This window comes from Aulonocara sp. 'chitande type north' Nkhata Bay, linkage group LG14, assembly GCF_057382095.1.
Source record: "Aulonocara sp. 'chitande type north' Nkhata Bay isolate Kocher_YH1m ecotype deep benthic linkage group LG14, A_spYH_male_GT1.1, whole genome shotgun sequence".
NCBI classification, from domain to species: Eukaryota; Metazoa; Chordata; class Actinopteri; order Cichliformes; family Cichlidae; genus Aulonocara; species Aulonocara sp. 'chitande type north' Nkhata Bay.
The window spans coordinates 28,118,338-28,143,600 of NC_141357.1; the positions used below are offsets into that span (position 1 = coordinate 28,118,338).

The 25,263-nt window shown below is 38.5% G+C and overlaps 1 protein-coding gene across 2 annotated transcripts in view; it reads right to left on the reverse strand.

Annotated features, from left to right (window-relative positions):
* The window catches only part of lrfn1 (leucine rich repeat and fibronectin type III domain containing 1), a 137,897-nt gene extending 113,399 nt beyond the window's left edge, over positions 1–24,498 (reverse strand). Inside the window, exons 1-2 of one of the 2 annotated variants that reach the window (XM_086261890.1) lie at positions 23,607–24,498; positions 23,348–23,527 (exon numbers count right to left, since the gene is read on the reverse strand). The gene's annotated coding sequence lies outside the window, so the exon portion shown is untranslated. Of the gene's footprint in view, positions 1–23,347 lie in introns of both variants that reach the window. The other variant, XM_086261889.1, reaches the window with a different exon arrangement.
* Between the last annotated feature and the right edge of the window lie 765 nt (positions 24,499–25,263).

A 25,263-nucleotide genomic window follows, 5' to 3' on the forward strand; every position in this document is an offset into this window, starting at 1 on the left:
AATGTGCTATATTTTAGACTTTTCTCTTCCAAAACTGCATCAATGCCAAATATGGAGATCTCCCATTTTCAAGGGTAGATTGGTCGGCAGAGCGCACTGCATTTACAGGTGACATGGTTACAGTGCTGCTAGAGTCCCCTCTCATCTCTAAGGGCGCAGAAACAATTTGGTGAAGCAATCCTGGGCAGATACTTTCACCATTAGATGGTCTCGTTCTTGCGTAGGTCCAGTCAGTAACTTTTAGTGCCACAAAGGTTTTGAGGACGGTGAAGTTTCACTGGAAAGTGAACTTCAGACTATTACTTTCACCTACTTGAACTTATGAAATCCCTTCCTTCCTCTTGAAGAAGTCGATTCTCATTTTCACTGAGAGAGTGAAAATGAGAATTCACTTCTATTGTATGCCACGCTGCTGTTGATGTAAAAGTTGTAAGCCTGTTGCCTCTGAACAATGGCGTGAGCAGCCCCTTCTCGCTCATGTTGTTCACCCGCTGATACACTGAAAATGATGAATCCTTCTGCAACCAAATCCAACCTGTTCTCAGAAACAGCAGGGGGATGAATATATTACAGCATGGCGATTCATTAGCTGAATGTCAACCACTATGTGTGCGCAGACAGGGCCTTGCCTTTTAACCATAGTTCACCACATGAAAGAGGACCCAGAGTTATACTTGAGTCATTCAGAAGATAATTTAATAACTTGCTACAATAGTACTGTGTATTTAGATAAAGAATATTCGCTGAAACTTAATCTGAGACACTTTGACCTCTATAAAGTGATGGGTTTTTTGGTTTGTATTTTTTTTTTTTTACTGTGATAGAATCTTCTTATCTGAATATGAGTGAGTATGGGTTTATGAGCAGCCACCCTTCTCATATTAGCTGGTCCAAGAATCAACAGACACCACAGATCCACAAGGATCTTTGCCAGTTTATTATGGACTGCAACCAGGAAAAGGGATTTTATGTGTTAAACAACTTAGAACACAACAAAGAACTATCATAAATAGCTACAGTATAAGGCAAACAGTCTTAACTTGATATCTATTGAGCAGCTGCTCCACAGATTTTAATTATATCACCTAGATTGGGTTGTACAGTCTATTTTTAATGTTGCCAAAGTTCTTAGGAATTACTCGCTTGTCGTATAACATGTAACATCTTTAAGGCTTGTCGATTGTTTTGTGCTAAAAATGTAATAAAAAAAAGACCAAAAAATGCATATATGTACTGCTTATTGATCTAAAACAAGAATCAAGAGCACAAACAGGAACTAGAAAGACAGATGATGTTTTCTCCAATATTTGCTTCCCTTAGTTGGTTACCAGATTTGAATTTAAAATCATTCTTCTCACATAGAAAGTCCTGAATGATCAGTCTCCATCATATCTTAAAGACCTTATGGTGTCATTTAATCCTGAAAGAGCATTTTGCTCTTAGACTGCTGGCTTATTTTTGGTTCCAAAAAGTAGAATGGGAGGTAGAGTACTCCGCTATCAGGACCCTCTCTTTTAGAACCAGTTCCCAGTTTGGATTCAGGACACAGGCATCCTGCCTACTTCTAAGATTAGGCTTAAAATTTTAATTTCTAATGAAGTTTACATTTAGGGCTGGATCAGGTGACCTTGAAGTATCCCTTAGTTATGCAGCAGGACTTCTAACGATGCACTGAGCATTTCTCTACATGTTTATGCCATTACAGCACGTCATTAACGTTTGTCTTCTCTCTCCTAGGGTTTGTGTGTTGTCCTCATGACTGATGATGTCTTTCTGTTTCATTTGCCAAAAGTCTCTTGCTGCTAAAAGAGAGTTCTTCCTCCCTACAATCACCGAGTACTTAGTCATGGGGATTCTCAGCTTGTTGAGCTTCTCTTTCTAATATTGTAAGGTCTTTAAATTTCAATACCCTGAGGTGACTGTTGTTGTAAACTGGCATTATATAAAGAAAACCGAACCGAATTCAATTTACTAGGGTATGTTATCCTCTGCATGTGTTCATTTGAGCAGAGGTGTCAATGATCTGACAGTTTTGTTTAGGTCTTTGGCTTCACATTTATCATAGATTTAAAATCAAATAGATACTTTTATATTCTCTTTCCCAGCATGCCAAGCTCTTTTATACCTGTATTTGCTTAAAATTAGGCAAGAGAAGTGTAAGCTCTCTTGCACTGCTGTCTGCAAGACCACCTCCTTTGGACTTTCAGGGTCCAGTTATAAAATTCACATATTGCCGAACTCCCACAAACTTCCAAGACGCTACTTTAAAGTTAAACTACACAGTATAAACAAATACAGACCAGTCAAAAAGTCAAAACTATAATTTTATACACATTTATACACAAAAACCTGTGCATATCTCTACATATAACACAGTGACAGTGTTTCAGAGTCAGTAGCTCTCTGTAATAGCATTTATAAAGATCTAAAAATATTCAACTAAGCCAAACTGTTAGGTTACTGGTGTAATATTTTCACATCAAATTTTTATTGATTGTGCTTTTTTGTGAAATGGCAATGTAATGTGTACATAGGGCTGTTCGATATAGTGATATATATCGGATGACGATATAAAAACGTCTATCGTTTCCTATTACGCTATCGTTTGTTTCGTGGTGTTGCAAAATAAACCGTTTACAGCAATATTTTTTCATGGTTTTGATGGTCACTGTAGTGGCTATATTAATTTCTTAAAGTTCTCTCTTTCTTATATATACACCACACTACTGACGGACAAGCCACTGTTTTTACGTGTTGTCATTAGCAACAATGATGGTAAAACCATCACGTGGCTCCGCTGTCCGTTTGTTTGTTTTCCACGTAAACCTTTCACAATAAAGCTCAAGATCCTGTTGAGACTTTTCAAAATAAACTGAATCACGTGAAAGAGTATGCAGAGAGTTTACGGATGGGAGCGAAAAAGAGCCGTCAGGTGCTAAAAAATAAACCTTAGACTCAAACGGTGAAAGAAAACGGCGGCAATTACAACTTATGTCTAAAAATGCATAGTTTCATGCATCGGTTAAAAGACTGGACTCCAGCTAAAGGGCGCCCAGCTGGAAACACTTCACACAAGCTGAGTTGCCCGAGATTCACAGGATTCACAGAAAATGTTACATTTTTCTGATTAATATCGTTGTCAAGACGATAAATGTCTTATATCGGGATATGAGATTTTGGTCATATCGCACAGCCCGATGTGTACATGTACTAAGTGTTGAGTGAGATGAATTTCTTCATTTGTTACAATATTTAACAAGCTAGCAGGAGTAAATGGAGTTTGCCCGATTGTCAAGATAAATTTTACAAAATTAAAAATTCAGTTTATTGTTCAAAGCACTTTAAGTACTTTGCGTCTATCCAAGATTAAAGGACCTAACACTTTCTGCAATGCAGGTCAGGCTGCTTCTTTTATTCACAGCCATTCTAAATTTTTTAAGGTTGCCAGATTTGATTTTTTTTTTAAATCCGCCTAGTAACATCAGCATTTACCCACTCATATGCTCCCATTAACACAGCTACCCTTTGTAATATCAGTGTAAATTTTTTAAATAAAACCTGTTAGCAAGGATCATAATACAGCTGCTCGTCTATTGCAATGAAAGCGTTCAGTGAGGGATTTTTCCTGGGCCCTTCAAGAGGATGAAGGTAAAAATATTAATGTCACAGTATTATCTTTATCTGTCATTCACAGAGTATTTCACTGCAAACTTGGTACAGCCTGAAATTTTTGAGAAAAATCCCCAAGGCCAATTCATGCAATAGAAAGATATGACCTCGGCATAGAAAAAGAAAGGCCAGAATTCAGTTTTTAATACTTAATTTTGAAGTCACTGCTGGTAAGTGATCTTCACGCTCTCTGCATACTAATTTGCACAGATGTCGTCCTTGAGAACCGTGTGATTAATAATGGATACAGTGTGACTATATGCCAATGGCTGGGCAGATCTGTAGAGCAGTGAACTGCAACACCGGGTTTGAAAATGTGCCTCTTTCCATCTCCACATCTCGAATAGAGTGTGTTTAAATTAACTGGGACAAATAAGAGTTAAATTCTCCACATTCAAAACTGATCTTTTCTTGTGCTTCTGTAGCAAGAGAATATGGGAAATCAGAGAAATTTGAACATGTAGTCAGAGCCTGCATCACAAATATCTACAGCACGTTTTTCTGAAACTGTTCCTAAGAATATGCATCTGTGAAATCTATTCATAAAAATATGGGCACCCTTAGAAAAATAAAATAAATGAAAAATCGTACTGTATTTACGCAGGGATATTTTCAGAATACAGTGGATTAACGCCACGGTAGATTTTCAGAGCATCAAAGCTCAGCTCAAAGGACTCCTTACCTTACTCTCATCCTATTTTAATAAAATGTAAATAAATAAATTAAAAAATTAAAGACCAGTCAAATTACTATTCAAATTCAGTCAAAAGCTCCCCTTGAGATGATGTGATATGCATGTGTTGCTAGACTACTATTACAACACTCAGCTCTTAATTCAGATACGTGCAGAAAAAAAATTTGCATACCAAGCCAGTAACATCTGCGTCATTCCACCTTTCGATGCATCTTCATTGGAGGGTAAGACTGCACTCAAAGAACATTTTATTTTAGCCGGAGTGCAATGCAAGAGAAGTCAAGCCTGCAGAACATTGCTATTTAACACTATGTGTAAAACAAATACATTAACCAACTGTATTTGCGAGAGGCCCCTTTCACATCTCTTCAAAAGTTTAAACAGAAAGCAAGCAAGTTAAACATTCATTATCAAACAAAACTGAACCGCTCTATTAAAATTTAGCAAAGAGATACCATATCTGGGCCAAAGAAGACACCAAAGTAGTCTTGTTAACTAACGGTTTAGTGCTGATGAAGGCACACTGTGCATTAAAATTTTAGCAATTTAATAAACCCAGGGTTTTAAATGAATATGAGTGGTCCAGTTCTTTCTTTGAGTTCAGTCTTTATGAAATGACCCAGGGATACACTTCTCTTTCTCTGCTACACTGGCTGCTTCTGTGAGGTGTCTGAAGCGCACCTCTTTATTTTTCCTTCAATTCTTTTTCAGCCGTCATTATACGAAGGCTCGAGTTTCTTTTTTGTTGCACTGTATGAACTACTTTGAAAATGGAAGAACAGATGGAGTTTTATTGCAATCCTAAAAAAAACATATCAAGGGGAAATGGTGGATGAAGAAGTCTTTGCCTGAATTACAAGAGAGTCCATTTATTGGCACTTGCTTTACGAAGTACACTATAGTGACATGCACCATTTGCCCTAATGGTGGTAAAGTCTTAATTCTACATCTCCTGGAAATAGAAAGTTTGCTATTCTTGATCCGTTTAATAGGTAGTTGCGGACAAATTAGATCTGTAATAACATTAGAAATTCAAAATGTAGCTATTGCACAAGGTGGTTTTCATGGACAGTAACTAGGCCTCTGCTGCAGCACCTCGCAGGTCTGTGATACTCCTGGTAACCATTGGAAACAGTCCTCCAACCTGAAGGATGGGACCTGCCAATGATTCTCCCTTGTGCGCAAGCCACAAGACTCGCAGGCCATGTTGATTTACTGACAAAAACAAGGTCCCCCTCTGAGTGAGCCAATGTTGGTGTGGAACACACCACTCAAACAGGATATTTCACTCTTTACTGGAGCTCATCTCTCAAAGGTAATGGCTTGGAAAATCTGAACTCTTTAAAAGGCAACAGGGACTATAAGACTATTATACATTTCTTATCCTACTGACATTGCCATCACAGCTTAGACAAGCTGATACAGGGTCACTAGATTATTACTTTCTCATAAGCAGTACAATCAAAAACAGGTTTCATGTAGTAGTTTCATGTAGTGATGTCTGCCAGTGAGCATGGCAGGCTGATACAGTGTTAATCCCAACCACTACTCCTACAGGACCAAAATTATTTCAGGCTCTTATAGGATGTGGAAGTTGGAATACTTCCAGGAGTAGTGGGTGACAGTTCAGCCCTTTTGATTGGTACCTGGTATGTCTGTGGAATTTTAAATTTCAGAAAGCACCTCAATCCAATGGGTGATCAGGCCACAGCAAACCACCTATTGAAGAGTCTGAAAATGTATCCGTGTACCACAAGAACATATGGTCAATAGTTAGTGTACAAGACTTACCTCGCTAAGCCGGCTTATACTTTAGCTCATAGCACTCCTAAGCTCCTTAACGAGTAAGCTCAAATTGAGCTAATTATTCAGAGACAACCTCCGTCTCATGGAACGCAGCCAGGGATGAGAACCTAGCACCATAAATTTGGCAATTGGGCAGTGCAACACATGGAAGCTGTGTAATTACCTAGTAAAGAAAAGCAAAAAAAACTGCAGGAACGTATTGTATGTGGATTGCTCCCGACAAAAGTGTCAATATGCTTATTAGTCTACAGGTTGTCTCACATAGGGCTTTTGTCAATCACAATATTTTGTGTGCTTAAACTGTCTTGTAACTATATCTTCATCCTTCAGTTATTTCTTGTATGTCTTCTAATTCAGAGCTGGCTTCTGTCTGCAAAGAGCTGACTCACACTGTTAATTGTTATTCATCTTAATATGGCTTCCCCGTGTGCTTTTGTCATTTAAATTTAGTTACTTCAAAGTCAAAACCTTCTTTGATTGTGCTGCTCAGTTATGTTGCTCACTCAAACCAGAAAATGGGTTCGCTGTGCAAATCATTTTGGAGTTATTACGAGTTTGTGAAGACTGTAAATATGTTAGATAAAACAGTAATACACTATAACGAGCAAAACATGTTACTGGATTTTTTTCTCAAAGTTTCGCATGTGCTGTGTTTATAATAAAATAAATAGTTGATCAAAATTCTCCTCGTCAGCTGAAATACACTTGCATCTAAGCTTCAAAATAACAAATGGGTCTGTAACAGCATACCATCAGCAAAGATACCTCATTGCATTTATATTCTAAAGCCTGCTCGAGCTTCTTTTTCCTGGTACATCTGCATTGATTTTCCCATGTATGAAAAATGCTCGCTGAGCCACTTCATCACCTGCCATACTGACAACTTTATAATTTCATTTTGGTTATTAGCATATTACCTAAAACCTAATTTATGAAAGACTATTGGAGCACCTTTGAGGTTCACTGTTGCGCAAAGTAAACATAATTGTCTGTGTAAAATTCTACAGTAATCTAATGCAACACAACTGACAGAGTTACTAACAAAGACAAAATCATACAGGGAAGATAATCATGGATTTGAATAACAGTCAGGTAGACCTTTCTATTGGAATCATAATGAACTTCATCTGTACTCGTATTCTAACGTCGGGGGCAGTAGGAAAGTGGTGAAAGCCGCAGTGCATGGGGTGTAAATTAGGTATAAGTAAGATACCACTTTGTATGAATATACATAATATGTATAAAAATTATGGTGATGCCAGCCAAATTAGATGCAAATACTATGCAAAAAACCAAAGAGTGACAAAAAAAAAAAAATCACCTTTCTTTGCTGTGCATCAGAACAGTGCATTCATTATATGCATTGTCAGAATCAGAATCAGAATCAGAAAGGGGTTTATTGCCAAATGTTGTGCAGGTTTACAACATTAGGAAATTGCTGCGGTGCTTCAGTGCAAACATACTGTCATAATTGCGATTAAATAGACATGAAAAAAAATAAAAGTAGGAATAAGAATTAAAAGTGCTATGTAGAAAGATATGTGCATGAGATATACATGAGATATATACATAAGAATAAGAATTAAAAGTGCTGCGTAGAAAGATATATACATGAGTGCAGGTGGTGATCAGTGCAAACATGGAATGATGCAGTGACACAGCGTAGGGTCATGTGTTTGTGGCGGGGACAGTCATACGGTTATTGTTCATGTGTCCAACATTGTGTAAGACGATTCAGTTTTCTGAAGGCAAATGATGGTAATAATGTCTGAGCTGAGCTAAATTATGTAGGACTCAAAACCGAAAAAAATTATTTCAAACATGATTTTGAAAGCTCTCCATCATTTCCTTCGTTTTTGCAGCTTTGAATTAGGCCTGAATATTACGAGACTTGCGTTCCTTTGGTTTAGTTTACAGGTTCTTGCACACACCTGCCTTCTGTCAGTAACAACATCAACATGCGGCAGATTTTACATCAACAAAATCACATTACATTACAGAGATATTTCAGACACTTTGGCTATTTAGATTCATATCCATCACACAACACCATCTGATCAGGCTCCAATTCATACTGCAGCACGGTAGCAACCCCAGATATAGACCCGGAGTCATATTCAGTAACAAGACGAACAAGAGGTCCCGCAGCAGATGGCATGGGTCTCGTGGAGCCCTGATATTGACAGCATGGAGACGGAACTGAGACAGATTTAATCCAGACAACTGTCACAATCTGTCGAAGATGCTTGGAACAACCTACCTGTCAAGTACGGGCGGGACGGTATATCCACGCGGCAATTGATCATATGGTTTCCTCTTGATACACATCATTAATACACTGGCACCAAATATTGAAAATAATTATATTTTTATTAAAACATGCAGACTTTCTGACACCAGTTTGATTTAAAAGAGCCACTACTTAATGCCCCATGGTGGTGCTGCTTATAAAATGAATGCAGGAAGAAAATGGCAGACAGGCTATTAAATGCACTGTACTCTAATAAAATGTATTGATAATAAGACCAATACACAAATCCGCACAGACATAGTGCAGTGACTACACTTGGATGGTTTTTTTTTCAGGGCATCTGCACTTAAGTTCTGGAGCCTAAAATTTTGCCTAGCTGTTGAAGCTGTCCCACTCAACTGCTGAATTTCCAGTACTGCTCAGTCTTAGTTTAACATTAACCAATTCATTAATCTATTCACAGTTCTTGAATTTTAAAAATATCAAGTTACCTAAATGAACAGTAAGGATGATGCAAGTGTTCACTGACTAAGCAGAAACATTATAGTGCGAGGCTGTGGGAGGGACCGTCAGTGCCACAGTAGAACTCTGTTTGTATCAAGTGATCTACAGCGTAATAGGCCTCGCTACCACACAAGGTATTTTACCTAGAGCCAAATCATTTGGAACCTATTAAGTGTGCTTGGATCAGAATGTGCTGTAGGCTCATCAGCCATATGTTAGGCATCCGATTAGACGAGAACCATGCTGAGAGAAACAGTACCCCTCAAGTCAAACACAAGGGTGCATCTGTTTTGAGAAGACTTTTTTTATACCTTCAAGTCTCTTTATTGCATATTTAATTGAAAAGGATGGCTGATTTAAAGTGTCACGGTTTGCCAACGCATTACCTTCTTTGAAAGGCCTTACAGCGTTTGCTACAATAAGCCTTTTTTCCCATATATGGTCAACTTCCACTTGCAACATTTTATGTTTAAAATATAGTGGAAAAGAATGGACAGAAAGAAAAGTATAAAAGATATATGTATCGTAGTGATTTTGCTGCACTCCAGCACACTATATGATGATTACATGACACACACTTTATCCAGCTGAGCCACCAGGATGCCACGAATACCTAATAGGTTTGAGAGATGTTTGCAGCCATGGCAACACAACAAATAAGACCAACGTGTCTTATCAACAAGCTTACAAAGGAAGGGAAACGGAGAAGGTGAGCCACAATGCAACACAAGTGAAAAAGCAAATGGCATTGTCAACAAGCTCAAGTGATTGGGGAGTTTCAGGAAAGAAATCTGCTCAAAGCTCTGGCTTCTCACAATATTCCAATAGGAGTTTTGTAGTTTTTCAAGCAGACTAAAAAATATCTTTATCAGGTCACACTATAAGTGAATTCTGTGGACATCAGCATTATAACCTCTACGATTTCTTTAATGTATGATTTCAAACTGAACGATCTGGTGCTTATTTGTTACGATTACATGGAAAGCCACTGAAGGCTGTACAATACACAGCAGATTTCACCGTCTAATATAATGAAGTCAGTTCCAACAGAGCTGCACAAGTGACAGCCAGCTGCCAAGCATCTCACTTGTTCGGCTGTCTAATCTCAAAATTACTGACATGTCAAAATTCAAAGTCTTTCACAGCAATAAAGATATTCATGAGGAATTCTGTAATTTCATGATTGAACCTGACCGTTAAAGGTTTTAACGTACTCCGCATTTCAGATGAAGACACGGTCCTCTCAAATCTTCTCGGTAATGTGATACATGCGATTCATGTTTTTACACAATTAAGCTCAAGAGTATCTGCTAAAACTCAAACCAGCATTAGAATAGCGGTGAAAAAAAAGCTGTAAGTGACTTTGACTGTGCAGTAACTGGTTTTTCCTATTTCGAAAACTGCTGCTCAGATGGGATTTTCACACACAGCCATCACAAGGTGTTGTGGGAACGGTGTAAAAAAGGGAAAAAACTGCTAAAAAAAAAAAGAAATGCAGTGTTGATGGCACAGGACATAAAAGAATGGCTAGGCTGTTTGGAGATAGAAAACCAACAGTAACTCAAATAACCAGTCTTCAGCTGCAGAAAACTACACTGGGTACCATAACTGTCAGCTTAACACTGAGATTATGCTGTGTATAAGCAAAACAAAATTGGACAGTGGACAAAAAACTAAACAAATGTGATTCAGTATTCAGATAGTAAAGTTGGAATTTAGCTTAATCTAATATCTACCTTGTTGGCACACTTTGGGCCTCTTAGTGCAAACTAAAGATTGCTACCAAAGCCCCACATTAAACAGGAACAGAGCTAAATTATATAAAACCAGAGTAATGATAAGTTCTCACACTATCTGCTCTTCTCCTAATACCAGAAATATTAAGGCAACAGTTTTCCTATTTCGTACTGCTAAGAAAATGGTACCTCACAGATTAGGACATTTAAGGGGAAACATTTTCTAATCGGTACTTTTAGCAGGATGGCACTCCTGTCACAAAGCTCACATTATCTCAGACTCCTCAATTTCAGTGTGTTCTTTGAGAAGTGCTTCTTCAGCACCTTGCTGACTCTATAACACAATAATTTGAGATATTTCTAAAGAGAAAAAGAAGAGTAGAGAAACTTCAAATAAAAACTGGACAATGAGTATATATGTACTTTACGTTGTAATTCCATTTTGATCCCCTATTTAAACAAGAGTGTTAGAAAAATGCCCGTGTACTCTAAATACAGTCAAGTCAAGATACAATAGAAGTGCTTAACTGCTGAACGTCTTATCACAGTCACTCAATCGACTTTTCCTGCCTAACCATGGATCAAAGGGGTATCCATCTGCTATTACTGAGCGAATGCCATGAGCTCTTTCAGTTTGAGGATTTCTTAGACGTTATCTCTTTTTCATCCTGAAATGGAGCTTTATTTCCTCTGAGACACGCACTAAGCACAAAGCAGCACCCAATCATCCAGCAAAATAAACAAAGTATGAAACAAAGGAATGGGCATTTTAGCTTTCTCCTTCCATCATATTAACATGCAGCATTTCACCACTGCACTGGATTTGTGTCATATACAGAAGCTTTACCTGAGCAAGGGAAGGTTACAGAGGCCAAACCGAGACGACAGTTGTTGCTGATATTGACTTTTTTTTTTTTTTAGCTTAACCACTAAATATTCCCAAATCAAATTTTATTATTTTCTTTTTTTGTGTGTGATGTTGTTGCCTGTTTTTAATTGTGTAATTGTTGCAAATGTGAGATACTTGCTGCTGCCTATCTTGGCCAGGTCTCCCTTGAAAAAGAGGTTTTTAATCTCATTGTGATCTTCCTGGTTAAATAAAGGTTAAATTAAAAAGGATGATTAAAAAATAGATACACCAACAGCAACATAATCCTTAAATTCATGTGATATTACCTCTGTAGGACAATCTGTTTCTTGCGATTCATGATCTTTCCAAAGCTATTAAAACTAGAGAGACAGATGTCTCAGTGTCTACTTTCCGAAGTTGCAGCTATGATAATTAAGACTATACTGAAAAAGGAACTGAGCCGTTCCTTGGTTTGGCATAAGAACAAAGATTTCAAACCTATTTGCCATTAACAATAGATATTTGTATAACTTCTTGATATAAAAGAAGAAGAGTTTTTCAATAATCAGTAAAATAATTTTCAGCACCACATAAGCAACTTCTTATTAGAAAGATCTGGTTAATTTCTTTTGTGTTAGTAACTTCATTTAGAGTCAAAATGATTGACAAAGTTGATCAACTGGAAAAACAAGCTGACTAGAGCCTGAGTGTGATTTTTCCATGCACATTTTATAAGAACAAAGCAGCCCTCAGTCACTGACTGATCAATCAGCAATTGCTTTCAATATAGGGGAGGGACAAAAGGCCTCAAGTTTTGCTGAACAATGCAAGATAAGAAGCATGCAAATACTCCACTCATATGTAAAAGGCTAAACAGTTATTTGCAATTTTTCTGCAAACATTTGAAAGGACTGTTTGTCTTTACAGTATATCATATCATGTTAAGCCAAGTACCTTGGAGAAAAGTCTCATCACTGTAGACTCCTGGAAGCTGAAAAGTTAGATTTTCTTTTCTTTATTTCATCTTTCGTGTTGGGTGTTTTTCTTTTTGTTTGTTTTTGCTGTCCAGCTCGAAAAGACATTATTGTCTTGCAAGACAATAAATATCATATAAACCTATCAGCAGAAGAAAAGGATGATTTCGATGCTGCATCTTTTTTGACCACACAAAAGCCCTGCATCCTTAGAAGATTGTACAAACAAACTGTGAGACAAATCGACATAGTGTTCAGATCAGAGTAAAGAAATGACAACATAAGTTATTGAATAAAGTTTTCACTACCACTGAGGTCTCCTAAGCAAAACCACTCACTCTGCAGTAAAAAGTGTTCGGAAACTCTGAAGCGTGCATTCATGCAGAATGGTGAACCTGAGGTCAAGTCTTTACAGTACAGTTCAAATATGGATGATAGGACTGCAGTCTTTAACCATTCATCCATTCAAAAATCCAGAAGAAGGCTGACACACTTTATAAATGTCCTACAGCACTGATCTTGGCCACCATAAATGGAGTCCTTTTAGTCAATAGACACCTAGCTAACAAAGACTACATCCAGTCATCATCTATCAAGTCCCACAACGGATAAAGTAGTTTGTCAAACCAATCTAATCAACTGATCTTGGTGAAGCCCGTCTAAGGGCATCATCAATAACTGCATGCACGGATGGCTCCGAAAGACCTAAAGCACACAGCTACTGCCAGATGGAAGATAATCACTCTTGAACATTATCACTTTCCATTACTGGGCTGGTTTGTTTGGTATTTTTGCTACATAGTATATTGATGTCGTTATCAAACCATAAAGCTTTCATCGTGTTTCACGTCTCAGTGCCGCTCATATGAACATGATATACAGCTGACCTTCTACCGGGCACTGTTTTCTCTGACACGAGTTCGGTTGGCATGTCTCAATGCATCTTGACAGACAGACAGGCTGAGGGTTGAGACTGTGATTCAACTGCTGTTTTTCGCCCAACAGTGAAGTTTGAGTTGGTGTAGCTTTTGTTTTTCCACTTCACATCTCATGTAAGTCAATGTCACCCACCTGCCCTGAGTGCAGGCCCTTACAAATGATTCCCTGCATCACAAAACACTGAATTGAGAAAATGGCACGCAAATGACCCATCCTTCAGCTGATACATCTTATGTAAGCATAAAAAAAAAACATAAAAAAAAAACCACACTACTAGTCCACTGGTAGTGCTATGATTTATCATGACTCCAGAAATATATTAATATTTTAAGAAAGCAGGATTTGCGTGCAATATTGCCATTAATAAAAATCAGTCCCTGCACATATTTAGTGAAAGAAAAGCCTTTGTCTGAGTACATCACTCATATTTATTACAACATCAACAGGTCAGATAAAGACAAGTGGCAGAGCCTGATCATCCCAGCACTGAGGTGACTACAAGTGTCCAAGCAATGTGCTAGATTTGCTAGATTCAACTCATTACCTTGAACAAATTTTAAGTTATATAGGCCACAACAGACATTCACACTTTATAGTTAAAAGAAACAGTAAGTCAACTGGGGCTTTCCTAAAAACACTTTGTGGACTCTGGAAATTTTAATTAAAGTCATTAATCCTGATCATGTTTTTATAACCACAACATCTTTGGACAAAATTACAATACATCTATTTTTTTCTGTCAAACAATGCAGTCTCCATCTTAGTAACAATCCCAACAACAATACTGCACATGTGCAAACACCCCCCGCTGCTTGCCACTCAATGAACGGGGTAGACCAACAACACCTCCAACTAAGCCATCAAATCGATGTTGTTTGTCCCTGACGCATGAAACAACCCAAGTGTTCCTGAAGTGTTTCCCCCGGTAGCAGGTAGATGGGAAGAAGTGCCACAAGCATGCCACAATTTTGGCCAAAAAGACTATATTTTGAGTCTTGTCTGTTAATGTTTCCTTTGACTGGCTCTTTACTATTAGTTAAGTTTTGTTGTCAACTGTTCTGATAACAGTTTGCCCCCAAAACACACTAGATTTACTGTTAAGAGCTTTAATGAAAAAAAAAAAAGAGATAAAAATAAGGTGAGCAAAGGTTAATAATAAAAGTTATTATATCCAGAGGTTATTTGAGCTGGGTGTTGTAGCTAGGCTTGATGATTTCAAGGATCAAAAATAGTGAGAGAGATTGCTCTTATCGCCCCTTGTTTGGCCATTATTGTTAATATAGTGAATATTGTTGTTATTTTTACATTCATAAATGTAATCAGCCTCACTCTGGTCTCATGTCAGTATTTCCACATTTAACCAACACTCATGTGTGGGAACTTGCACACGCGCACTAATTCGTGCAACACTGCAACCTTTGAAATGAATGTGCACGTGCACTACTTTATCTCCTCTCCTAACCCCTTTTTTTTTTTTCAATGGGCGTCTGTCTTTGTCAGTGAAAGACTGCACTCTGTGTGTGAACAGTGAGGAATGGGGAGAAGCAGGTGAGCCATTTTACACACATTTAAAAACAAAGGGAGAAGTTCCTACAACTACAGGCCAGAGGAAAACAAGTTTTAAAAAACAACAACACAGCAACTGTTATGACTTGTTAGCTTTTCAGCTGATATCCCTCCACATATGGCCACTAATTACGATTTAATTACAGCTAAATAAGTCATTGCATGTGAACAAGGTTCTCCTGCTGATATGGCCTACCTTCTTTCTCTACATGAAAGTAGGAAAATATTCCTCAGTGTATGTGTGGGTTTCTCTCTCACTGGCATTAGTGAGACAGCACTGTTGTTGTGGGTTTTTTTGTATTTGGTCCATACAGCATGCATTATGGAGGGCAGTCAACACTACCTTAATGGGGTGCACATTTATCCTTCCCCTATTTGGCCCCAATGACAGTGGTATTGGTTATTGCCAGTAGGACAGGGTGATCGAATCTTTCAGATCTTATTCCTCCAAATAACATATTGATAAATGGACGACAAGGCAGCGAGAGAAATAGGGCAGGGACATATACCTCTTTTTGTTTCATAACTCAATATCAAAAGGTCACATATTCTTCCGGAACAACATAAATGTTGATTTTTACTATTTTTCAAACACGTCGTTGGCCTATTTGAAATAAGCTAGCAATATATTAGGTTGAGCTTCATGTCAGTCTCCAATTCAGGTCAAAATTGCAGAATGTGAAAGCAATTAAAATTAGTCAGTTTGATCATTTCCAATAAATAACATCATTAATGTCTGAGTGTATTTAAAATAAGACTGAATTTAAATGAATTTCCTTTAGATGTTTGTGTTTTTTTAATGACTGGACTCCACTATTCTTACAGTCACAGTCAGAGGATTATTCTTTAAAGCATAGATACTCTTTGGTTCAACGGGAGGCCTTTTTATGTGCAAATATTTTGCCTGTCACTGCTGCTTTTTGGTCTTACGCCAAAGAGCATCCTGGCATAAATTCCACTTTAACCCCTGACACCTATAATAAGTTGTCCTTCCACAAACCTTAAACACAAAGATTGTGCTGTTATAGGCTGTTCTATACTATATTTGGCTGAGCTGCACTTTGTTTAGCGGTAACTATGCAAAGGAAGCGTACACTTGAGCCACTTAAGATGAGGCTTTGTTCCAAAAGAAATAAAATTCTTTGAGGTACTCTTAGTGCCCTACTAAAGGATAGAAATGTCCTTGAAAAGGTTTTGACAGAAATACTCTTTGTTATTTTTCTTTTTAACTTTTCCACAGATGCAAGTTTTGGTTTTCCGAAAGATTACTATGGGATGAGTAAAACTTACTACTGTTGTGTTTATAGTCTCAAGAATCACTATCCAAAGTTAGTCATGTCAATATGTACAAATAAACAAAAGCAGGTTAATACACTTGAGTGGCAGAGACGCCAAGGATAAATGGAAGAGTATCTAGACAACAGGCACAAACATTTATAAACATTTTGGGGCATTTGGAGGAATTACTAAAGCTTTATACAATCATCATATGGTTTAAATTCAAAGTAAAATACTAGGACCAATAAATGGTCAAAGAACTCCCAAATTATACTCGGGAATGTGACAGAATGAGGTAAACTCACAAGAATCTGAATGCCTACTAGAAAATGTTTGATTTTTGAGTGCAGTGTTGAGCCCTTTTCTGAAAATGAAATGATCAAAGAAAAAGGAGGTAGAGGATCTGTTCTCAGCTGCATAAAACAAAAATTAATTGTGAATGATGGTGGAACCGCTTCAGAAATATCTTCGAAAACAACCGGGGAAAAAAGGCTTTTCAGAAAAAAACTGTTTTGCACACTGTTTGTAAAATGTTCAATTGTGGCACTAGTGGGATTTAAAGTCACAGTTTGATACAAAGAGAACAAAACATGTCATCTTCTATTATTAAACAGAGTTAGGGTCAACTGATATTTTTTTTGCATAAAATAATGGACAATGTGCGTTTTATGTATATTGTATTGTATGTTGTATATGCGTCAATTCTCAGTCACAAGTTTATGTTTTTATTCTTTAGCCTACATATATAACTTGCTTGAGTACTGCTTTAGTTTTACCTTGTAAGGCATGCCTAACATCTGCTCCTGACAAATAGCAGATAGCTGTAACCACAGAAAGACAGAATTGGTGCTGATTCACCCAACAACAAAAAAACCCTAGCGCTATACCATGTAAATTACAATATGCTATTCTGTGCTACACACAGCAGGATCAATCATCTAGTACATGCAACACATGAATGCATGTGACACGTGAAGATTTAATGCTCTGCAGGCTTTAAATGGCCCACTAAACAGTCATTTGGTTTCATGGGAAAAGCTGGGTATCTTCCAGAGATAGAAAAATCAGTCACAAGAAAGGAGCACATGAGGATTACCAAAATTAAGTTGCTGAAAATAACTCTCTGTTGGAATCAGTACAGCAGCAAATCGTCTTGTAATTAACAGGTGAACTTCAGTGAATAATTTGGAAAGGATGGAAAGATCCCATAATGTTGGTTTGAGGAATAGATGTCCTCGGCTAGAGATTACACTCGGTGTCAGCAAGACACTATTTAACTGTCCTTCTGCTCATGTATGTGCAACAATGTGATGATCAAAGTGTTATACTGCTTACTTGAAGAAAAGCAGGGCCAAATAAATCGACCACACTGCGCAGAAACTTTAGAAAGCAGACTATGATAAGTCTTTCTTTCGCACATTCTTGACAGTTCGTTTTTAAAGGCACATAAATAAATAAAAAAAGTCAGACATAAAAGCAGGTATTGTAAATATTTAACCTACAAACAACATAAGGAAACTCTCAGAAACCAATGATCAATAATTATTTGGGCAGCAATTCTGCCTTGCTGTACATTCAATCTATTCTGCTGGGAATGCTCTCTGTATTTCAGCGTTATAAAGCTTTCAAGGATCTCAAAGATTTAAACAGCAATAAGCTGCAGTTTTACACAAATATAGTGCACCACACCTTGAAAAAAAAACCTGCTACGTTGATTTTTTGTTTCACACAAAAAGCCCAAGGCGGTAAATTATCAGTTTGTGGATCGTGTGTGCATATTAAATAAATATCAAATAACACATTCACCAAAGAGTGCAGCAAAGTAAAACTTATTTCATGGAGTCAGGCCAAATTCGTGATGTTCTGCTGCTGCTGCTGTTTCTTTGAGCTAATATAGTTTCCATCTCGTTTAAGCAGTGCTTTTGTTTGATGATCTCTCCTAGTTAGATGCAGCAATAGTCCTGTGAATTTCTGCTTGCAGACAACAAGACTAAGAAGAGATTTAGTCAAGGTGAGCTGGATTTTTCTGCTGTTGTTTGTCAGCTATTAAAGCATGAAATCAAGATGTGTGACCGTAAATCTCTCAAAACTCAGAAAGCACTTTAAGTATTAAAAAGGGGGGGAAATGAAAGAAACTAGATTTATGCTATTTCTTATTTTGCACATTATCAAAGCACATGAAGAGAACCTTATTCACCACCCACATCTGTCCTGGAACAGCATGCAAAGAAACTTGGAAAAGACAACTAGAAGAAAATATGGTCAGTGACAAGATATTTTTCACAGAATCCTTGTTTTGTTGCACTGGCTCTTAACCGATCACTTCACCAGAACAGTTAATGCTTTTGTAGTGTTCCAGCCTTTAATAGGCAGCACAGCCACACATCTCCAGTGAGGCTGGTGCAGGCTGATGAAGAGCACACCATACGACTTTCTGACAAACAAATCAATAAGTAAGCAGCGAATGATCTCTCATCACAGTGGCATATTCGGGAGGAGTAATTCGTCTTTTTCCTAATGCATCATCGGTCAAGATTGAATAGTGCATTAAAGGCACTAAATTTTGGCCAGTGTTTCTGAGTTCAGAGGAGAAAGTCTTAACAGGACCAGCAAGACCTGTGTTAGTAGGCACAGCACAATAATATATTGTCCTTATGCATTATTTAATGGCACTGTGGGGATGATAGTGTTTGTGCACATTTCAAATTCTGTATGAGAGCATGTAGCTCCCTTAATTGGCTTGCTCAAGAGAGCCAAAGTGAAATGCTGTTCTAGTAGAAGATATTGATCAATAGGACCAGATGCAGCTGCTGAAAGCATTATCTAAATCAATGTCACCTTCAGGTAAACAGCTCCATAGTAGGTTATAAGCATTTTTCCAATTGAAGGATTTGGCTGCTCCAGACAGGTGGAATATGCTATGCTTGGATTATAACTGCTGCATACCACTGGGATCAGCTTGACCATATTCATCCACAATATTCCTGAAGGAATTGGCTCTCTCACCACCTTATGAATTCTTTTATGAATCTGTATGCCTCTGCTAGACAGTTAGCCGCCCTCAAAATGACTATCCACTGCTTCCCTCTATATCACAACCCACAGTATCTTCTCCCTTGCACCTTGTTACTACATTTTGCATGTTACAGAGCACAAAGCAGGTCAGTCTTTAACAACCAGAGCCTCTCGTACTTACCCTTTTCATCAGTTATTTGTCAGAAAAAAAACATCGGCAATGTTAACAAGTGCACTGCAGACACAGATTCACACTCCTTGACAATAAATGACAGCTCTTCTTATTGAGACTTACTACGCAGATGCGAGAGGCTAAAAGCCTTCAGGGTAAAACGAGAATTTCCGCAATCATGACTTCCAAAGGTTACCAAGTCAGAATACAAATGCTCTTAAGAGATATCAAAAATGACCAAGTGCAAAAGCTACAAAGTCTTGCTACTCTGACTTTTGCACCTTTAAATTGAGCTTTTGAAATGCTTTAGCCAGTTTTCACCTGCTCTGCTTTTAAAGGACTTTTTTTTTTCAAATTCAATCTACTAACTTTTGATTGTGATGTATTTTTAGTCACACAACTAAAGTAAAAAAAAAAAAAAAACTAACTTAGCAAATAAGAGACTATATGTGCTGCTTGTCCTTTTCACAATCACAGGGGACACATCCCAGCATGCAACAGCAGATTCACAGAGTACATTTTGGACAGGTCAAACGTCTAAGCTACTAAAGTCACATTCACCTTCAAACAGGTAGTGTTTAAATCTTGCTTGTTGCATGCAGACAAACCCAGGAGTTAGGACCTTCTTGTAGTGAAGGAACATCAGCTTTCTGCACAAAAACCTGTTTTGTGTCCTCAACACACTGCAGCATAATACACCGTGTGCTGATGAGCAAAAAAGAAGTAATGTCTATGGAATAAATTATACATCTAAAATAAGCACCAAAAGCTGTTTAACAACTTACTGCAGTGGGCATTAAGTTTAATATGTTTTTTTGCTCTTGTATTTTCTCCCTGTTGAAATCCATCATGCCGCAAAGTTCAAAAGTGTTTTATGCATCTCAAGGCCTGTATGTTATTTACCTGCGTTTCCTCCTTTGAGAGCCCCACTGCTTTTTTTGTCACTTTGTTACTCGCTCAAATATAAAATCCAAGAGCAGCTCTAGTTTAATTGCTTCAGTGCTTTGGTGGCTACTCCTTTGATCTTTGTGGCTAGTTGTAATTATGCCATTTCTCGAACCTTTTTCATGCATCTCGAGTGCTAAATAACTTGACTTGCCTTGGGAGAAACATCTATCTCATTCTTTTGACCAATAACAACTTAATTGGTACTTTTCTTTACTGGTTCTTTTCTGCATGCAAAATCCAAACTTCAATAAAAATGATCAAGAGGGTAGAGGAGTTTTCTCTAACTCTCTGACACCATTTATTTCTCTCGAGATATACACAATATTATCCCCAAAAACTTTTCTTGCTCTTTGTTTCCTTAAATAAAATGTAACGATACTGCTATTTTTTTTTGTCGAAAAACGTGTTAGTCAATGCTGGAATCAGCCCACAATATCATATGTCTCCATGATACGGTACATAACTGTGGAAAGAAATGACTAAAATCATGCCAAAAGTCACTACTTGCGCCACTATTTTAACTCTTCGATTGATAGCTTAGAGTATCTTGGAAAAAGTAATCTTTTCAGCAAATGTGTGCATTTTGAAAATGTCAAGCTGAGAACATGACTCACTGTAAAGGGCTATTTTAATATACCTTGTATAGAGAACAAATACATGTCTGCCCTATACAGTCTTTTATAGTCCTGAATACAGATCAATAGCTTGTGTTTGCTCTCATTCCTGCAGTGGCTGATAACCCACCACTGGTCCTGATTTCATAATGCTAACACATGACACCAGCACCATGAGCAGCTGCTGTAACACAATGCAACAGAATGGCAAGGCAGAGAGACCTCATTAATCTAACCTCTCAGCCTGCATATAGCAACCTAGAAAGCAAAATAGTAATAAAAAAAAACAAAAAACTCAGCACACATGTCACTGTAACTTTCTTTTTATGGCATTACCTGCTGAGATATTAATTTGTTCTGCAGCAGTTTACTGCCTGCATTAGCATTGCTGAACATGGAAGTGTTGGCAATAATGCATGATAATGATAATGACCATCCTGTCTGATTTCATTAGGCAAACACATGACAGCAAATGCTCTGAGCTTCTGCTGTAACATCCTGCAACACGCTGACAAGTAAACTGACAAGACATGATCATCACCACTTACTGCAACGCACACAGCTAGTAAAAAAGGCATTTAAATACATAAGAACCCTGCTTCATGCACTGCTAATTCAAATCACAAATCCTATGAAGCTCAAGGGTATCAACCCTCCAAAGAAGAAACCTCATTAACCTCTGATAAAGGAGACTTCTCAAGTCTCTTATGTCAAAACTTGTATGATGCACAGTTTTAACCAAACATCATTTCAATTTGCTTTTTGCCAAAAAACACAGGGTTAAATCTTTACTTCAAACTAAACAATAAGAGTGAGTCAAGCCCTTAAGACAGCTGTTTGTGCTCTTCTTACAATAAAAGCCTTACATGACAAATACAGTACAGTATTTTATTGCCTTTAGTCATCTGTCAGACTATGGTATAATTCCTTTATGACAACTGTTATTTTTTCACTTTACTGCAGTTGACAGCCGTGAAAAAGGTGGGTGCTCTGTCATGTAGGAACATACATGCTAAAGGAGGGTGTATACCATAGATACAGCTGGCAGTCAGTGTTTTCCAATAGCACTGCAAGCTGCAGTAACACTCACTGCCTGCCCTAATGTAGCCACACAGCTGTCCAATGTCTACATGTATCCCAGGGGAAGTCTTAGAAGGTATTGTGTGGATTAAGCGGGGCTATACGAGGAATGTTCACTTGACTTTAGTGAAAGATATTGACAATTTAACCCCACCTCAATCTAACTGATTTACAACCTCTATACCTCCATGCAGGCATCGTGAGTTCTCATTTTTCCTGCAAGCTGTAAGTGATGTCCTCTGAGTGATAAATAGATATTTCAGGGACAAATGCTGACCTCTGAAGCAAAAATTGGGATAGCCACTCCATTGAGTCTAAAAAGTCAGTGATTATAAAGTAACTGGAAAATGATGAGAGGGGCTGAAAATTCCAGCTGCAACCATTATAGGCAGAATTCACTCACAGTGCCCATGAGATCATTAGAATGCTGCATCAGTACTTCTGTATCCCTTCATCATTTCTAAACCTGATTAGCTGATTTGCCAAAACAAAGGTTAGGAGTAGAATAATATACAGTGCACACATCCTGAAAAGGCCTCTACTCATTATACAAATTCATCATCTGGCCGAATGTTTTTTAAACTTGCAAGTTAACAATGCAGTTATAAGTTTCCTGATGGTTCAGGCTCTGTGGCTCCAGTGTAAGACGGTCCACTCTCTGAGCAATCAGTGCAATTTACCCTGATGGGAGAATTCCAGCAGCTGCTGCTAATTTATGAAAACTCTTGGTCTCTGAGTGGTGCTGATGCAGACACACCCGGGCCATTTCCACACGCGCTTCTGTCTGTGGGAATTCAACTCTTGTGTCACTGTTTAACCGTCTTCATTGCAGTTAGGAGCTCTGTCAGCCCTATGACAGAGCTGTTGTGAGCCCATCGGACTCAGTCTATCAGATATAACAGCACTAACAACCACGTGAGAACTGGATATCTCAAGTAACATGAAGACATCTCTGCCAGACAGGTTTATACCATATTATCCAGCAGACTACTGTGAATAGCCTAGAAAGACTTGCACATTATGCATCAAGATACATAAATGATTTGATAGATAGATAGATAGATAGATAGATAGATAGATAGATAGATAGATAGATAGATAGATAGATACCGGAGGCCTATTATTCTATATTTAGTTTGCACAATCCATGCCGCACATCAGAGATCTGGACACCAGATCACATTGCACCCACGTATGTGTCACAGCTGCAAAAGTCTAATTTACATTTCTCACCAAGTCTGAGAGACTTACCAGAAGTGGAACTGGGACTAATATAGCAGAAGCCAAAGGCTTGATCCCAATGCACATGATTTCGCTGTCCACACACTTGTCTCAGCGGATAAATTCACAACGAAACTCGGATGGCGACGAGAGTTCATTTATTCCAAATTCAGGTGTAAAACCCTTCTTGTTACGCTGGTCAGGCTTGTGCTGCAAAAATCCAAGGGACCCAATGAGCGACAATCTGCTGCTTAAGTGTCATCAACAAGAGACAGTCCTTCCCAGTTACCTGCATCGGGATAAAACCCCACCTAAAATCCCAGTACGATCCGATTAGGGCTCGAAGGCAGGCAGAATATAATTAGGTTGAAATCTCTGAATCCAGAAGCTCAGGGGGGTCCGAGTGTTGCGTCCGAGCCGTCTTCAAATGGGTTAAAGCGTGAGTACGTGGTCGTAGCAGGTCCCCCGCATACGGGTTTGTAACGCGGAGGAACGATGGACTAAATTTCCAATAAATCTCACGCCTGTGATGAATTGCAGTACAGATGGTGTCGGGATGGAGAACTGCAGCATGGGGCTCTTTTTGAAGCGATAGGTTGCACTCCTGAAAAAAAAGAAGCCTCACACGGTTGAAGGTTGGCGTCAAATTCGGGCTTCAAGTCAATCAAAAACAGCAAAGGTCGGAAAAGTCTCCACCAACACCGGGTTTCTGTTAATTACAGCACTACAGCGCACTTATCGTGCCTAATTTCCTGACATGTATTTACCTTCACTGTAGACGTTTGTTGCCATAACTTCCCCTATCTGAAGCGCAATGAAGGAATCCCACCCATGCACTGATACTGTTTTTTCTCGCTCTCTCTCTTTCTCCTCTAACACTATGCGTACCCATGCGAGCAATTAGTTTTCATACACGACTTGGTCCGTCCGCTCTTTCTACAAAGCAATGCGGTCGATTTCTTCGGGCGGGATGTGGCAGGAAATCTTGCTGTGTCCCAGAGAACAGGCAACCTTTGAAAATGCGCCTCTACTCTTCATGCAGGCGTCCACCTGCGTAACACGAGCCCGCTATAAAAGAATACATTTGGTCACGCCATGATGTCTGGAGCAGAGCAGAGCCAAGTGGCCAGTGGACAAATTCTTGATATCAGAGGAAACGACTGACACCTTTCATGGACAGTGCAGCACTGCAGCAATGTGATGTCATTTGAGCTCCATTTAAAGCAAATACACGAAACACTGGAGGCTTTTCTTTTTCTGTGGTGGTGAGGAGAAGCAAATGTTTCAACATGAAGGTGGCTTGAAATAGAGAGGGGGTGCTGTGGGCTGTTTGTGATACTCCGGGATGGGCTGGTATCTCATGGTCCAGCACAACAAGATACTGCAACAGTGGACCGGAGGAGAGAGCCCTGAGGGAGGGGATTGAGGAGGTGTTGGATCATTGCTGCACTTAAAAAAAAATCACACTCGCTCTCCTTATAGGCAGTAGGAGGTGTTCAGTGTCTTGCATTTGGGCTCTAAAGAATACTTCTAACCCTCTATACCTTTATTTTTTTTATTTGTATCCTTCTCAGTCTTGAACGGGCATGATAATAAGTAAAAACATGAATTCACTGACCGCCCACACACATGTCCCAGACAGCACCTACTGCTTTGCTTTCCAGTTGGGACAAACACCCCTCTTAGCCCAGATCAGCAGAAATTGGATATCCAGCCTATAGAAAAATAACATGAACATCCTCCCACCAGTAAAAAAACAATAGTTAATCCTCTCAGAGTTGCAAAAGAAAGCCAAAGACAGCCCATTCGACATAAAGCCATCATGTTTTCCAGTGTTCTTTTTTGTCCGTGTTCATCCCCCAAGAGCATTGTCTGCTTGCATGGAGGCTGCATGACATCATGAAACAAGGAATTACTGTAAGATGGACTTGGCAGTTCCTGTAAAA